The sequence below is a fragment of the Phascolarctos cinereus genome, unplaced genomic scaffold (assembly GCF_003287225.1).
Source record: "Phascolarctos cinereus isolate Bilbo 61053 unplaced genomic scaffold, phaCin_HiC Scaffold_4;HRSCAF=312, whole genome shotgun sequence".
Classification (NCBI taxonomy): Eukaryota; Metazoa; Chordata; class Mammalia; order Diprotodontia; family Phascolarctidae; genus Phascolarctos; species Phascolarctos cinereus.
The window spans coordinates 382458209-382477479 of NW_027555847.1; the positions used below are offsets into that span (position 1 = coordinate 382458209).

Genomic DNA, 19271 nt, shown 5'->3' on the forward strand with positions numbered 1-19271 from the left:
CACTTGAAAGTATGCATCATTCAAAGAATGTTCAATATTTCAGATGTTTTACTAGTTCATGCTACTTTCCCTATTTACTTAAGTAGTGCAAGTTGACATTCTAGAGACATTATTTGAAATGTCAAATTGTCTTTATTTTCTAAACTAACATGAATCTCTTCTCTTCAGTCACTGTTATAAACATAGTCACATTCTCTGTAGCATTTCTCAAGTGAATAAAAATATAAACACCAGATTAGACACTGAGCCAGTAATAGACCCATAAGAAATCCTAGTCTTAAAGAAATTATATTCATGAAAAAATATAAAATGACATTATTAAAACTACAAGACCATATGTCTTAGAACATTATATTTTGAAGAACAAGTGAGCATCCAAGAATAACTTATTCAGCAAAGATGAGTATAATCCTAAGTGAAAAAAAATTGACATTTGATGAACTGAAAGAATTTAAGGTATTTGTAACAAAAAGACCAGAAGTCAAGGGAAAATTTGATATAAAAGATCCAGAAGAAATATAAGAAAAATCATTAGAGACTAATTATAAGGCACTGATTAAGGTCAAACTATTTACTTATGGTATATGAAAATGTTATCAATATAATTATTAGTTGTTATTATTTTATTATTATATTACTGTTATCACTACTAAGGTGGTTTCAAAAAAAGGTTGGGGCTGAATTGTGTATGATGAGGTAATTATTAAAAAAATTAAAACTGAGTGGGAAGAGGTTAAAAGAATAAATTATCTAATAAAAACAGAGAATGAAAGGAAGACCTAATGCAGAGGAGCAGGTAGGGGTGGAGGGCTGGTAATATTGGAACCTTAGTCTCATCTGGGTTGAAGAGGAAACAACATATATATCTAAAGAGGTTTAGAAGTCTTCTGAAATTCTAAAGAAGTGAGAAAACTGGGGGATAGGGAAGGGTAAGGACTTTTAGAACAAGGTATTGATCAAGATTAAGATGGTATGGGGAAGGACTATTAGAGGGGAAAGTAAAATAAGGATTAAGAGGGTAAGGGAAGAAGATAAGGTAATAGGGATAAGGTGAAAAGAGAGGCTGAGAAGGAAAATAGTAAAAAATAAGATTGAGAGAAATTCACAAATAGCAATTACAACTTGGAAGGTGAGGGATGAACTCACCCACAAAACAGAAATGGATAGCAGAATGGATTAAAAATCAGAATCCAACTATATGTTGTGTACAAGAAACACATTTAAAAAGGAGCGATACACACTGAGTTAAAATTGTGGGTTGGAGTAGAATTTATTACACTCCAGCTGATGCACAAAAGGCAGGGGTAACAAGTGTAATCTCAGACAGAGATATAATCTCAGACATTTAAGTGGAAACTGGGGCCAGGAGACATTGAGAGCCTTATCCAATATAACAGACGTAAGTGACAGAGCTAATACTCAAATTCATACCTTCTGACTTCATATGAAACATTCCACTGCTTCTAAGCAGCTACTGACTATGTTTTAGAAATGATGATCTAACCCTTATTTGAAAAGTCTGGGTCCCTGTTCCCCAAATATGTATTTCAATGGCAGTACTTCACCTGACCTAAAGATAAGGGGCATCTGGGGTAGCAGGTTATCTTTCAAATCAAGAGGTTTTTGTTGTTGTTGTTGTTGTTGTTGTTGTTGTTGTTTTTTCCCAAAGCCAAAAAAAAATGTACCAGGACAATGTAATCATTTGGGACAACACAAATCCATTCTTTGTTCACATCACTATTTGTGATCACTTAAACTGTATACATATTGGTTATTCAGAAACCTGCCTCTCTTGATGTCTTATTAGTCTTAATGACTTGAATAGCGAAGAAGACAGATACAAATCAAAAATGGTACCTTCAAGAGGAAGAAATGAGCACTAGATAATGATGACTCCTTCAAATATCCACAGGGTACACCCGTCATTCAATATTAAGCTAACTGGACATTCTGTACTAATATATAGCTGAAATCATACATTTATTTGGCTATAAATAAAATAGCCTCTAAGGTAAAAGTTTAGAAGAAGAGGCACAGAGGGCTTTATTATTCTCTATTCAATTTCCTCATCATTTCCTTTTTCTGTTTCTCTAATGTGGATATCAGTTAACAATAATCCATCTGCTGTGCTCTTCAGGGAAAGGGAGAATCCCAAATAATTTACCTTTCAGTAGCTCAGGTTGGAAAAATGTAACTCTTTTGCAGTTACTTAAAGGGCCCCAAAAGAGGAAGTCATATTGGAATATTTGAAAAATTGTACAAATTAGTGATGAATAACATCCATCAAGAAATCTTTTTTTTTTCCATTCCGAGGGGAAGAACCATAGATTTTTCACTCCCTGTCTGTTCCTTTTTCATATGAGCCTACTAATGGGGGCTAAACCCATTTGTCTCAAAAATCTTTGAAAAAACATTAAGACTGGTATCATGTTACCTTTTCCTTAACATTCAGGCTTGAATTTACCTTTTTTCAGTCCTGTCACACAATTTTGAAACATTACATTCCATTTACTATTAAAGGGGGAAAGCATTTTGTGGTATCTTCGTATTCCCCAAAGGGTAAGGGTTATTATTTTTATGATTTTCTTGGGCACATTTTCAGAACAAGCAACCAATGAATTCCTGGTTTGGTAACTAGCAGTAGAGAGCTGCACGTCTGCAGCTGAGGCCTATTGATTCTACTGCTCCTATAACATTTGGATTTCAGACTTCTCATTCTTGAAGGAGAGTCTCTAAACTGAAAGAACAGAAGTTAAATTTTATATTTGTTAAAAATGGATTATCGCTTTTATAATTGATAATTATCTTTCTAAGCAAAGGCTGTGATGCTCAACTTTTCATAGAAATGGCCACAGACAGAATACTCAATAAATTATGAATGATATACCTGGCAGTATGATTTTAGAATATTATTTTCTAAAATTCAGATAAATTGAATAGTGTGATATTGTAATCAATTATACAAAAATGTTACTAATAGTATGTGATATTCCAGTGTCTGTTAAAAGTTTATCTCATTTTATGTAATTCTTTCCTCCTATACTTCAAAAATTATGTGTATTTTTATGGATAATTTGGAATCCTATTTTACTGATGCCTTTAATTTTTACCATCATTTCCAAATATTTCTCTACTAGAGAGCCATCCTTTATAAGAAATTTTTTTTAAATCAGTTGAGCAAAATTAACTGGTATATTGACCATGTCTGATATATAGAATGTCATAGACCCCTTCTTCTCTACCTCTGCAAAGAAGAGAATTGGAAACTCTATTTTTTTTTAAATTTTGTGAAAACAATTCTAAAAGTCAAGTAATGCCTTTACAAAATGACAAACTTCGAAAAGATTAATTTGTCGAGACTTTTATAGAAATCTTTGAAGATATTTTTCAGGGATGTAGAGGGATGCCTGAGAAACAAGTAATAAGTCCTATTTATATACACTCCAAGGTTTACAAAACTCTTTCCTTGAAACACCTTTGCCAGCCAAATATTACAAGTATTATTATGGTCATTACAAAGATGAGAAAAACAAGCTTCAATTCATTTACTTGCACTTGGTCACAAAGCTAGTGAGTGCTAGCTTAGGTCCCCTGACCTGAAACCACTTTTTCCTTCTGTAGTAACTACCTGGTAGAGCTTCTGCAGGTTCAAATGAGATAATGTTTGTAAAGCGCTTTGGAAACTAAAGTGCTATAAAAATGCCAGTTGATGTTGTTTCCGTTCCTTTGAGGATATTGATCCTGCTGACACTATCACTATAAAATTCCTTTTCACTAATTTCAGACATTTGAGATCAACACTCCAAGATGTCTGTTGCATCCATCTGTTGCCTCCAAATTATCTGGTGGCATGTTTGTAACATGAAAAAAATGTTATTCCACAAGTATATCAGGAAGCCATCTGTGACTGCGAAAAGCTATTAAAGGAGGAATATGATTCTTTTCTTTTCTCCACTGTGGACAAAAATACTGTCTTTCACATCTGGTCCACTAGCATTTGACCAATTCATTTCAATGAATACTGCTTGAAGTACAGATTGAGATCTCATACTAATAGACTCAGTGGCATGTTGGAGGCAGCTCTGACTAGCTGTTGAAAGTGAATTGTTCCATTTTCAGTGTGAGCAGTTACACCTCTAAAAATGTTACGTCAGGTCTTATTTGTTGTGCCTATTGTGTGTTCCCTCAACTGATGCTTTATTGTTGGTATTAAGATGTTCTACACAGTTTTCTTCCCTCCCCGTTCCCTGGATCATGCTATTCATTTTTGATAAGACGTCTATTTTCTTGGAGAACAATGATTTTTATCTCACCTCTTGATGTGCAATCATCAAAGGCAGTTATTTTATCTTGTATGTAATTTGAGGGTTTTTTTAAGTTTTCATTTATGCTTTCTATTTCTTATAACATCATAGTTATCCCAAGTATCATTCTCCCTCCTCCTCCCAGAAAAATTTTACTTATAGCAAATAATATTTTAAAGAAGGAAAAAGCAAATCAGCACAATTGATAAATATACTGAAAAAAAAATTTTAAGTGCAACCTGTGGATGCTCCCAACCTTCATTAGGGAGTGAGCTTAGGGTATCCTCTCATATCTCTTCATTTGAGTCAAGCTTGTTCTTTATAATTTTTGCATTCATTTTTGATTTTTTGGTGTGTGGTTGTTTCCATTTGTATTATCATAGACATTCATTTTGTTTTCTTGGCTCTGCTTATTTCGCTCTGCATTAGTTCATATAGATCTTTCTGTTTCTCTTTATTTATCATACACATTATTTCTTACAGCATAGTAATTTTCTATTACATTCATATATCAAAATTTGTTTAGCCATTCCACAGTTGATGGTCCTCTATTTTGTTTCTAATTCCTTGGCTTCATAAAAAGTGTTGCTATAAATATTTTAGTATGTAGGGGGACTTTCTTACTGATATCTTCCTTCAGGTATAAGAATAATAATGGAGTTTCTAGTTAATAGAGTTTTACTTTTTGTCACTTTATTTTCATAGTTCCAAATTGCTTTCCAAAATGTGTATGTCATTTCACAGCTCTACCAACAATGTATTAGTGTGTCTGTTATTGCACACATCATCAATATTAATCATTGCCATTTTTTGTCATCTTTGACAATTTGAATATTGTTAGGTGAAGTCTCAGAGCTGTTTTGATTTATGGCATTATTCCATGTGGTTTGTAAATGCTTTGTGATTCTTCTTTTGAGAATTGTTTGTTCCCTTGACCATTTATCTACTGGTGAATGGCTATTAATTTTATGTATTTATTATTTTATACATCTTAGACACCCAAACTTAATAGAGAAATTTGATATTAATATTTTATTTTCCCATTCTGCTTTCCTTCTTATCCTAGTTGCATTAATTTGCCTAGGAAGAAAGTTTTAAGTTTCATGTTATAAAAGTTATCTGCTTTTGACAATTATCTCTATATCTTATTTAGTTAAGAATACATCTACCAATAGCTCTGAGACATATATGATCTGCTTCTCTTCCAATTCCTTTTTTTTAATAGTCTGAACTCTAATATTAAGGTCACATATTTATTCACAATGTATTATAAAATATAATGTAAGGTCTAAGTCTAATTTATGCAAGGCTATATCCTAGTTTTCCAAACAGTTTTTAAGAAATAAAGAGATTACCACCACCACCCTCCCCACCACCACCTCCAGGTAATGTATGTATTCCACTTTAGCAAATATTGAGCTATTGCATTCTGTTGTTTCAGGATCTCCTTTGTCTAGTTTGTTCTATATCTTGATATTTTTTAATTGCAGATTTTTATTATATTCCTTATCACCCATACTTTTTCTCCTTTCCTACTGTTTCAAGGACCTTGAAACTGAACTGCAGGTCAGCTTCAGTCTCACTTTTGGAGATTAGATTGAAAGTGTGCTTTTTTAACTACAGAAAGGTTGTAAATTTGGTTGCATAGGGAATCTGAATGAGAGCATTAAATATTAGCCTTCTCTAGAGATAACACATAAGGTTTTTTACCTTTTATCCTCTCTCCTTATGTTGTAGATGATATTTTAGATACAATTCCTTTATTTTTTATATTTTGGCATTGAATGGGATTGTAGAAAGCAAATCTTTTTCCATTTGCTTCTCAAAAACTCTCCAAACTTTCATTTTCATTATTTCTTAATAACTATAATTTATGAGTGTTTTAAATTTTGAAAAGCACTTTGAACATGTCATGTTAGTTCTTTATAACAACCCTGTGAGGTAGGTGCATTATTATGTCAGTTCTACATTTGGGAATAAGGCTGACTGATTTTAAGTGATTTGCTCAGACTTAACACAGCTAAGAAGTGCTGGGGGCAGGAATGAACTCAGGTCTTCCTGATTCCAACTCCAACATTTTATCCTTTACACCACCTACTCATTCCTGGTTATCCCTATACACTAGACTATAAGTTCCTTAAGAACAGGATTATAAGTCACTATTTTTTTTAATATTCTATACATTGCCAACTGACTTGTACATAGTACAAATCTGAGGTACTTAACATTATAGATTTAGAGTTGGAAGGGACCTTGAGTTCATTTTGTCTAATCCCCCTATGGGCTTTACCTTCTTGTGGCTTCCCACCCACACCGCCTCTGGCTGCACATCAATATTCCCTTGACAATAACCCATTTAAGGAGTCTGTTATCATTTGTACTCCACTTGTCTTTTCATAAACTGATAAGCTTCTGCCCTTTATGATATGTTCTCTTTCTTTCACTTTACCTCTGAGGTTCAGAGCCATGGGTTAATATTTATCACCACACCCTCCTTTTGCCTCCTCTGTTTCTGGCCTCTTTCACACTTGGGATCTTCTCTGTTCTTTATTCAACTCTTCTTCACTAACTCAAGTCCCCCAGTATGGTTGTTTGTGTGCATCTGTGTGTGTGTGTGTGTGTGTGTGTGTGTGTGTGTGTGTGTGAATGTATATAAATTATATCAGTGTTGTGAATGATTCTTTGGGAGGGTGTTAAGGGTTTTTTGTTTTGTTTTATTTTTGAAGCTGAAAAAAAATTCCGTAAGTCTCTGTAGGAAAGAGTTGGAAGTAGTAATAATAATAATTAATAATAACACATATTTGTGTGGTGTTTTCTTTACAAAAACCTTAAAGTAGTTAATAAAAGTGTTAGTATCCCTATTTTGACAAATGAGCACTCTGATCCAATGTAGGTGTGTGTATACGTGTCTATGTGTGTGTGTGTGTGTGTGTGTGTGTGTGTGTGTGTGTGTGTGTGTGTGTGTAGTATAAGACCACAAAGCTGGGAAATGACAAAGCCAGGACTCCAAATTACTTTCTGACTCCAAGCCCAGAGCATTTTTCTACTATAGCTATGCTCCAGGTGACCTATTAGTGGATTGCCTTTTTAATGTGTTAGGTATTCCTTTACTGATTAAAAAGAATTAGCATGCAAAAGTACAGATGATGATGATGATAATGATGATGATGATGACAATAATTAATACTTGCTAGTTCAGCTTCTGGAATTGCTCCAAGCATCTCTGAAACTCATATACTCTTGACAAAAATAGAAATATTAGTGTTGATCTTTTGTCTTTTTTAAATTAAGTTTGATTTGGATACATTTTTAAATTGTTTAAAATAAAGCTAGTCTGAAGCCTTTTACAATTTTTCTGTGGGTTTGATTTTCCTTTATTTTATTTTTCTTATAATGGATTCAATGGCCAGATATGACAACTTCAGTGTTCCACTTGCCCATATAAGTTCACTTCCCACAGTGGACATAAATCAATAGAACCGATAAGTTCCCAATTGTGCTAACAGATTCTGTTTCCATGGGCCACAATTGTACCTTTCCCTTTAATCAACTTCACTGAAAAAGTGCTACCTGAGAGCTTTGGACCTCCAATTCCACTTACTCTCCATGAATACTGCATAATACACTCCAATGAAAGATTTATGCTTTTAATGTGCAGTTGGTAAGAACTGAAATAGCTCCTCAGGAAAGGGATAAAAAGGCCAAAACTGTGAGTCTTGGTGAAAGGTTTGGGAAAAGGGGGAAAAATATTAAAAAAAAAAAAGTCAAAACAACAGTAATAAAAAACAAAGACCTCACACAAGTTAGTGGCCAGACAGGTTAGTTGCCAACTGATTTCATCACCATCAATTACAATCATTATAACTGAGGCTACTTGGAAAATATAAATGTGATTAAAATAACCTGGAAATTCACAGATACATTGAAAAAAATATACCATATTAAGTAAATATTTTACTTACTCCACTATAATAGATCATCTCTAAGCTATGGTTTATAAAAGAAATAGATAATGCATATACCGTGCTAAGCTAAAAATCACATCATTAGTTACGCCTTTGAATTGTTATCGTGAATTAAGGAGTCCTAATAAAAATACAAGGGACACTAGGTCACAATAGGGCATTAAGTAATTAAAAGATATTAACTACTTGTAACATGACAAGCAGATCCTCTCTAAAGTGGTAAGTAAACTGAGTTTGGAATCAGAAGGCCTGGACTTGAGTCCCTGTTCTATCAACGACTATCTGTGAGAACTTGACCAAGTCATCTAACCCAACCTCAGCTGATCTCTGTAAAATGGAGAAAAGAGTACTTGTACTTTTGTTATTTGCTTAAAGCATTGGTTAAAGGAGAAAATGATAGTCTGTGTAAAGTACTTTTTAAACTGCAAAACACTATATAAAATATCAGCCGTTGTTATCTGTCTGGACAGAAGACATTAGAATACTGGACAGTGGGAATGCAAGACAAAAACATGTTGAAAGAAAGGAGAAAAAACACTTGAATATGAGGTATATCATTGTATAAAGGGACTTTGGTAAGCCAGAGGCTATTGTGAAGCTGATGAGCACCTACTGGGGTGGAGAGAGATGAGTTAAAGAAGCTAAATATGAGATAACTATGAAGAAAAGTGATGAATTGGGGCGGAGGGGGGAATGGATTTATGTTACAACCCAAATCCCTCTGATGCATTACAAAAGTTTTTGGCTTGCCCTTGTTAATGTCAATCTTTAGCTATTTTCAAGGGTGTCCCAGTGAAAACTACTTTATTTTCTATGGTATGAGAATTCTTTTCATTAGCCCATAACTTATTTTGTGCCTTCTGATTTTGAGATTCTATTGAAAAATGAATCACATTCTCGTTTTAGGGTCATAGATTTAGAGCAGGCCTGCACAACTTACTGGCCTGCCAAAGGATTTCCTATACATACAACGGATATTTTCCCTGGCCACCAGTCATCCTTTGGCAGGCTACAAGTGGGGTAAACATCCACAACTTGTGCAGGCCTGATTTAGGGCCAAGAAACATTAAAGATTATCCATTCCACACCCCTAATTTAAGAGCTAAGGAAACTCAGGCTCAAGGAAAAATGACTTGTCCCAGGCAAGTAACAGAGCAAGAATTTAGGCCTTAGGTTCCCTTACTTAAATATTAAAGGCTTAACATTGTACTATGTATTTTTATTTTATATTCTGTCTTTGCATCCAGAAAGTTGAAATCTATGATTCTGAAATTCCAGCTATCAGCCTAATCTCTACCATTTTTTTCTTTTTTAATATACCACTGTAAGATATAGAGGCTTTATAGTATATTCATACATTTATGTCATTTTTCTCTTTTGCTTGTCATAGTCTTTCAGAGAAGCAATAGATCTATGAACAAATATTTATTAAGCACCTACTATGTTCCAGTTATTGTGCTCAGTGCTGAGGTTACCAGGACAATGAGAAAGCCTTTCCCTCCCTTTAAGGACTTTACATTCACTTACCAGAATGTTACAGAGGGAAGAACACCAAAACAGGAAGCAGGAGACCTGGCTGATAGTTCTAGCTCTATGCTTTATGAGACGTTGGACAAGTCACCACTCCCAAACTTCAGTTCACTCACAGATAGTTTAGCAGCTCGATACTTCAAACGATTTATAATTTCACTATAGTGTATACTCGCATCTACTGCCATAGATTCCAAGTGCTTCATGGAGAATACGCAGTTTTATATGTTTATGCAGCCAGCCCTCGGGTAGGGAGAGGTTTCTTTGAACTCAGCTAGTGATGAAAGCAATTTCAGAGGGCATCTAGACTAATCCCCTCATTCTACATATGAAGAAACTGAGGTCCAAGGACTGACTTGCCCAGGATAACATAGGTGAGGTAAGATTTGAACCCAGGTTTTCTGCTTCTAGAACCAGTATTGTTTCCACTGTACCAGGCTAATTATTTATGGCTTAAATTTCTTCACTTGAAAATGTCGTGTGCGTGTGTGTGTGCGCATACGTGTGTGTGTGTGTGTAGAGAGAGAAAGAGGATATATATGTATATGCCTATATGTGTGTATGTATATATGTATAAATATATGTATATATGTATATTTATATATACATATATGTGTTTATGTATATGTATGTGTATATGTTAAATATATATACGCAAATATGTGTGTGTATATATATATACGTATATATATATATGCATATACATACACATATATGTACACACATATTTATGTATATATGACCACATTGGATTTACACTAGAAAAATGTAGGAGAATTTAATGTTATGAAAACATTGAGAACACAAATGGAACTGAAGAAACATTTAAGTGCTTAATATTTACCATATGTCAAACACTGTGTTAAGTTCCAGGAAACTAAAAATGGGGGAAAACAGTGTTTCTATTCTCAAGGAATTAATATTTTAATTAGGGAGACAAGACAAATGAGGAAAGTTCAGCCTTAGGGCAAATAGAAAGGCCTTCATTATCCTTATGGAGCAAAATCAAGGTAGATTATAAACTGAAATAATCCTTTGTGTGTTCCAGTAGGTCAGATGGTAGCTCATGGGGGTTTAGTAAGCATAGTAATATTTTGGACAGGAAGACTCTGTGTTCTACCATCTTACTGAAAGTATCAAGATCAGTGATTTTACATGCATACACTAATAGCTAATTACTACTATATATGTTTAGTGTACCTCTTTCTATGTCTCTCTGCATCATTCTGTCTCTCTTTGTCTCTCTTTTTCTGGTTCTCTCACTATACATATGCATATATGCACACACATGAATACACACATATGCTCACATATGTCAAAATCTCTTAGGGAGGATGCTCCCTCTTCATGAATACAGATGGAAACTTTATAATCTTAGAGAGTTTCCTGGTGCAGTGAGTGGTTACATGAATTACCCAAGATCACACAACCAGTATGTAAAAGCCTTAAATTTAGGCTTTTTTAACTCCAAAGTTAACCCTCTGTTCACTGTGTTATGACTGCTTCTCAACATGTATTATAAAATAGTTATTACCTAAGATTATCTAATAATATATAAATTCTAGAAAGTCCTATTGTTCAGTGAAAAGGATTAACAAACAGAATTTGTATATAACAATAAAAATATATAATTAGTAAATACATAAATGTCACTAATTATCAATATTGTCTGGCACAGAATAAAAAATGAAAATAGATCAGTGGAACATATTTTAGACATACAAGAATTAGAAGTAAATGTGTCTAACAGGATAATATTAGATAAATGAAAGAATACAAAATAGTGATAAAGAAACTAATTAATTGACTATATCTCCTAGCACTATGGGACAGAAATATGGCAGAAACTAAGTTTGACCAGCAACTTACAATATATAGAACAGTAAATTATAAATAAATTAATGATCTAACTGTAGAAAGTGATACTAATAAATTTTTAAGCAATTAAATAAAGGGAAAGGAAAAATTATATCTATATATTTGTTCATAGTGGGAAACGTTTAAGATAAACCATATACAATGTCCTCAAAATTCTTAGTGCATTTTTAAGCTGTTAAGACTTGAGCAATTTATTACAAGTGACATTTTTGAAAAGACACTTTTATTAAAATAAATCCTGAACTCAAAATGCGTAACTTCCTCTCCCTTTCCTTTACTTAGAACCAACCATAATGTTTTTAGTAATATAAAGTAGAACAAGTGTTCTTAACAGTATGTACCTGTGTGTATGTGTATGTGTGTCTATCATGAACACTTTTGGAAATCTTGTGACACCTATGGATGCTTTCTTAGAATAATGTTTTTAATATATATAGGATTAAAGAGGAAAGTAATTATATAAAAATATTTTATCTCTTTTTAAAAAGTTTGTTGAAGTCAGATTAATAACCTCAGCCTTAGCAGGTAAGAACTTAGTATTTATTATTCCCTTGGTACAATGCTTAGCATGACATTGTACACAATGAGGAAAGTGTTCAATAAACAGTTCCATCATGTTTTTTTATAACTAAATAGTGTCCTCCAATGGTCACCCCATTGATTGTATATATGGAAACTAGCCACTTCATCATGATATATAAACAGTTGTGTCATATCAGGAATTCACAGTCCTGTGTTGACATTTCTGTTTATTTAGTTTACTGAGTAAAACTCTTACTAGAGGTTATTTTAACATTCAAATCAAATTTGCTAAACCTTATATGTTGATAAAGCATGTTTCTTTTTCTCCTTTGTCCATGAGGTTACTTATTGTTTGTTAAAATATACTCCATTTTCTTATAGCTCCCCATGAGAACAATTAAATATCAGAAGAATTTTAAAAAATAATATTTTTGAGACTATTTGTCTGTGGTTTAGTGGCCATTGTTGCTGAAAGTTGCATTATTAGCTTTTATTAAACAAAAAAACTAAATTCTGCAATATATGCTCATCTTCCTCTTCAGTGTTCATCTGAAGCAGTGAAAACTTTCCTCAAAAAGGAGAAATACTGGGGAAAAAATATCTTCATTGAACCAACCAGATTGACTAAGTAGCATAGGTTTCCTAGAGGAATTAGAAACATTAGCCTGTCTGACTAGCTACCCTGACGACTTTTCTTTGATCCTCCACGTAACCTTGAGTTTATTTCTCATGAACAGGGCTGTCTGGTTTTCTGAAAGGCTTCTTATGTTACTGTACAATATTTATCTTTCTGGCTTCAAGAAAAAGCACTCTGGTGAATTTTATAGGAGAAGACTGCCAAACTGGAGCCTATGGGTCAATGAATGCCCTCTGGGGCATGACATTCACTCAGATAACTTCTATCAATCAAGTTAACCAGATTGTCACCAAAGTGCCCCTTCCCTTTATCATGTACATTCCAGCCACACTGAATATCCAAAGGGCCACCTGGATGTGTCAAGTTCCACACTGACCCATATCCTTCTGATGGACTGTCTCCTTTAATTAAATTCACCAGAATGCTCACTCCCACAATCAGAAAGACAAACCTTTCTCTAAAACATGAAAAGCCTCTTACAAAGTTAGTCATATGTAGCTAATATTTATGTCTTCTGAAAAATAAAACTCCAAAACATTCTTTCTCTCTATGTCTCTCTCTCTGTCTCTGCCTCTGTCTCTGTTTTTGTTTCTCTCTGTCTCTATCTGTATCTGTCTCTGTTTCTCTGTCTCTCTGTCTGTCTCTGTCATATATATGTATATGTGTATATATCTATATCTATATATGAAATCAGTGTACTCTAATAGAAAAGGGACTAGTTTCTTAGTTAGAAGGACTGAATTCTAGCCTCAGCTGTGTCATTAGATGGCTGTGTGACCTCAGATGTGTCACTTAATCATTTGATCTATAGTTTCTTCATCTGTAAAATGAAGTCATTAGCCTGACTCCTGAGGTCTCTATCAAATGAGAAAATACATGCAAACTGCTTTACTAAGTTTAAAGTGCTAAATACATGCTAGCTATTAGCTATAGGATTCTATTACTATGATTTTAAGTCTTATGTTCATTTTCTAATTTTTTAGGGTAATATTGTGTAATAAATAGAAAGAACACTAGACTGAGAGGTATGAGACCTGAGAACTTAACTTAACTTGAACACTGTGTGTGATATGAGGAAACTCATTTAACCTACTAAGCCTGATTTAACCCACTTTGCAAACAGAGAAAAGAACTATCAAGTTTACTTCTCAGTCTACTTGTTTTGAGGATCGAATGAGTTACTCTCACAGATCACAGAAATTATAGTTAGAAAGTACCTCAGAAGTCATCTATTTCAATTCATATCTTTAACTTATTTTATATTTTAATTTATTATTAACATCGTTTTGTTTTTTAATTTGTAGTTCCCAATTCTCTTACTCCCTCCTGCCACTCTCCTAGCCTTCTGAGAAGGCAAGCGATATACCAGCAATATCTGTGAAATCATACAAAATATTTTCCATATTAGATATTTTGCCAAAAAAAGTAAGAAAAATTAATAAAGTGAAAAAAATATACTTAAATTTGCTAAATAAAAAATTACACTTCAATTTATAATTCAATCTGTTCTCTCTCTGGAGTTGGATAGCATTTTTCATCATGAGTTCTCCAGAATTGTCTTGGATCATTGTATTGTTCAGAGAAGCCAAGTCTTTCACAGTTGATCATCATTATAATATTACTGTTACTGTGTAAAATTATGTGATTCTTCTTACTTCATGCAATATTAATTCATATAGTTCTTCAGAGGCTTTTCTGAAATCATCTGGCTTGTCATTTCCCATAGCACAAGAGTATTCCATCACAATCATATACCACGACTTGTTTAGGCATTCCACAGCTCATGCACATCGCCCCCCTGCCAAATTCCAATTCTTGCTGCCACCACACACACACACACACACACACACACACACACACACAAAATGGTATAAATTTTTGTATATTTAGGTACTTTTTCTTTTTCTACAATTTCTTTAAGTTGCAGACCTGGAAGCAGTTTTGCTGGGTCAAAGGGTACACAAAATTCTATACTGGTTTGGAGATAGTTCCAAATTGTTCTCCAGAATGGTTGGATCAATTCAGACCACCAACAACAATGTATTTATTATTGTACCAAATTTTCCACATCCCTCCAATATTTTTCATTTTCATATTCTGTCATAGTAGCCAATCTGATATTGATTGTGAAGTGGTAGCTCAGAGTTGTTTTAATTTATATTTCTCTGATAATGATTTAGAGTATTTTTATATGACTACAGATAGCTTTGATTTCTTCTGAAAAATTCTGTGCTCATGTCATTTAACCATTTATCAGTTGGGGAACAGCACATTTTTTTTTGTAAATTTGACTCAGTTCTCAATATATTTCCAAAATAAGGCCTTTATCAGAGAAACATGCTAGTGGGTTTTTTTTGTTTGTTTTTGTTTTTGTTTTTGTTGTTTCCCTCCCAGTTTCCTGCTTTCTTTCTAACCTTGGCTTTACTGGCTTTGTACAATTTTTTTAACTTAATGGAATAAAAATTACCTTTCTTATATCCCTTTATCTTCTATATCTCTCCAGTTCTGTCCTACTTCCCTGTTAGGTAAGATAGATTTCTGTACTGAATGTGCATATTATTCCCTCTTTGACTAAGTTCCAGTTAGAGTAAAGTTCAAGCACTGCCCAGCATCTGCCCCTTCCATTTTCTTTTCCACTGCAAAAGTCTGCCTTATGTACCTCTTTAATATGAGCTGATTTTTCCTATTTCTCTCCCTTCCCCCTTCTCTAAGTGAATTATTCTTTTTTTTTTTTTAAGACAATTGGGGTTAAGTGATTTGCCCAGGTCACACAGCTAGACGTGTCAAGTGTTTGGTCTGAGGCCAGATTTGAACTCAGGTCCTCCTGATTTCAGGGCCAGTACTTACTCACTGTGCCACCTAGCTATTTTAAGGAATAATTTTCTTCAGAAATAATTTTGTAACTCTTGCCATTAGGCCAATTCTGTTTATAATGTGCTATTTTCTTCAGTATTTTTTTGTGTGTCTTTTACCAAGCTGTTGACTCTATTTTCATAATTTTCTTGCATCATTCTCATTTCTTTCCTCATTTTCTTCCTTTCTCTCTCTTTTTTAATTTTTAAAATTCTTTTTGATCTCATCCAGGTATTTTTTTGGGGGGGACTTGTGTTCAATTCACATTTTTCTTTTAGGTTTCACTTACAGCTGTTTTGATATTATTATCTTCTGAGTTTTTCTAGATCTTTCCTTTCTTTGTAGTAAAATTTATGGTCAGATTATTTTGTTGTTTGTTCATTTTTCCAGACTATTTCTTGACTTTTAACTTCATGTTAAAATTATGCTTTGTTCTACTGTCTCAACGTTCATCTTTTTGTGTTGGTGTTTTCAGAGCTAGTTCTAGGGGTCAGACAGCCAGTATGTGCCAGGTCAGAACTTGAATATAGGAAGTCAGGGCTTGAATACAGATTTTCCTAGTTTATCAGTGATGTGCCCTAGCATGGAGCACCATAGTATTATCCCTCATGTGGACATATCTATTCGCTCTCTGAGATCATTTGCTAATCCAAACTTCCCTCCTGTTGGCTTATCTTGCTTCCCAGAGTAGAATTACAACCACATAATTACAACACAAACTCTTCCAAGGTCTTGGGTAAGCTACTGTTGAGGGGGTACACTCCCCTTTCCCAAATGGTGTGCTTCTCTCTTGCATAAAATAAGTCAGTTATAATGATGATACCTGAAATTCTTAAACATAAAATATTTAAGTAATAATAAAGTATAAGCAATAATATGATAACATTATAGTTATGTAATATAAGACAATACAGGAATAATCTATACAAACCAGTAAATCTATAATCCTGAATCATACTCTGTCACAAATGCTTAAAGGAGAGCAGGCACATGCTTACAGAAATCTAGTAGGGAGACATAAGAAATCAAGACAACATGTGTTTAGGGAAATTCACAATTCTGGAATGAAGGCTGTGCTGTCCAGGTTCTCTTCTTGAACAATCTATGCTATACTAATGCACTTCTCTGCTTACTATTCCTATTCTGATTCTCACTGATTGCCTGATGAGACAATTTTCTTCTTTTCTCCACTTGAACTGACGAAACAATGAAAAGCTCTTTTACTCTTAATTGAAGTAATCTACTGTGATTATAATGATAAACAGTTCTCTTAAGCCAGAGAACTGAAAATCTCTCTATATTGACCCTGTGGTCATTACAGACCTAATCATCTTTTCACTGAACAAAAGATAGCATTGTCCAATCAGTTTCTAATTTAACAGTAGATTCAGAGCCTCCCACTAGACACACATACACACACACACACACTTTATTTTCTCCATATAAAAATATAGGTGTCATTAGAGAATAAACAGCATCTCCTAGAGGTTTCAACTCTCTCAAGTTGTAGATGGTGCTGCAGTATAATAACTCAATTTCATTTTTCTTCAAATGAGTTTCAGTCTTTCTTCAGGCATTCAGTAACTGACCACAGCAACTGAAGGTCTCTTGTCATCTAACTGTCCTGTTAATCTCCTGTTGTCATCTCACCTAAACTTACTACACCTGGTTTTTCCTACTGGTTTCTTCAATTTTCTGTGTTCTATGTTGTCTATAGTGGCTCAACTCAGAACTTTCTGGTGGTCAATAAATTATCTTTCCTTTACAAAGTACAATTTGCAACTTTTTTCTGTTGCTAGTAAAACTAATGGTCATTATTAATCATCCTGTAGTCTTCAAAAATTATTTGTTTTACCATTTATTTTGTAAAAATTAACATCTCAAATTCCAAAAAAAGTTTCATTTAAATGAACTAAGAGTTCAAAATTCCATGCAGTCCTTATTATTTTTCTCTCCATAGGCACTCTTGACATTCTATTTTGCTCTCCTAAAAGTCAGCCCATTCCCACATTTTATAAGAAGACTGTTCTTCATATATAAAAATCATCGCTTTGATAGATAATTTTTTTCTTCTTCTTTTTGAATTCTTTTCTGACCCCAAACTTATATACAAAAAGGAAAGTTCCTTATACTCTCTCAGGGGTCAGTTGTCTTTCCCTTTCCATTATACCATGATGCCTTTCTTACATTTTTAATATTTACAATCACTGTAACAACACATTGTAGAATTTTAGCAGGAATTTAATGCAAGCCTCCTGACTTATATTTTGAAGATTCCATCTTTTTTTTTTTGGCTAGGAAATGGGATTAAGTGACTTGCCCAGGGTCACACAATTAGTGAATGACAAGTGTCTGAGGCGAGATTTGAACTCAGGTCCTCCTGACTAGAGGGCCAGTGCTCTATCTACTATGGCAGCTAGCTGTCCCATTCATCTTTTTTAATTACCTGAAATTCAGTGTGGTATCTGCCTGTCTTTAATGTTATGCCTGGCCCTTGTGCTCTTCTCAAGCATTTTTCAAAGATTGAAAATAGCAGCTTAGAAACTTCATCTTCCAATTCCTTCAATATTTTGGTCTGTAATCTGTACAAGTCCAGGCAGTAGAAGTGATTGAGATTGGCTAGGTGCTGTCTTAACCATTTTTTTATCTATCTTGATTATCAACTTTCAATTACAGAGCTCTTTATTTTATATGAAATCCATTTTTAGTCTTGGTTTGTGAACTTTAATGCTTACATATTTATAGCAAACTGCCATTCTCTTATATTCATCAGTTCCCTACTTTTTGCTTCCAACTTCTGGAAGAAAAGAAAAAAATATTTTATATATATATATATATATATATATGTATATATATATATATATATATATAATTTCTCCCTAGCAGTTGAAAATAAAATACATTAAATATACATGTATATGTATGTATATATGTAATTTGAATGAATATTGTGTTTTTATTGCTAAAATTTTATGTTTAAGAGTTTTTTATCTTTCCTGTGCTAACTTACATGTAGAATTTTAAGGGGATTCTTTCTACCATTTTTGAGCCCTTTAAAATTTATCCTCTTCAAAAAATAGAGAGCACATCAGACTTCTTGCTTCTTTCTTCTTATTTTCTAGAAAATTCTCGATCAGAATTGTCAATTACTGCCAAGGTACTCTTCATTGGTGTAGCAACAATCACTTAGGGAAATTAGATTGTATATTGGATAGATGGGCATTTGGAGTTAGAAAATGCTGAATTGAAATCCTGTCTCAGACACTAACTAGCTAAATAACTCTGAGTAACTCACTTAATCTCTCAGGTTTGTTTTATTCAGATCAAACTGCATTTATTGCAGATTACCTAACACAAAACAAAACAAAACTTTGTTTGACTTCAGAAATATCTACATAGTATTAAAAGGTCTCTTTCTGTGAGGTGTATCCTCATAAATATGTTAAGATCCTAAAATCTTCCTTGACAAATGAAATTAGAGAGATAATTCTGTCCAATGGCCCTCTGCTTATTAATATCAACTGAGGAATAACATAGTAAAATGTTTGCTATAACAGAAGTACACGTGGAATAGAGTCCCCT

General features: G+C 33.6%; 1 protein-coding gene across 1 annotated transcript in view; it reads left to right on the forward strand.

The window, feature by feature from the left end:
• Positions 1–19271, forward strand: part of RIT2 (Ras like without CAAX 2) — a 486751-nt gene that overhangs the window by 138471 nt on the left and 329009 nt on the right. The gene's annotated exons all lie outside the window — the stretch shown is intronic.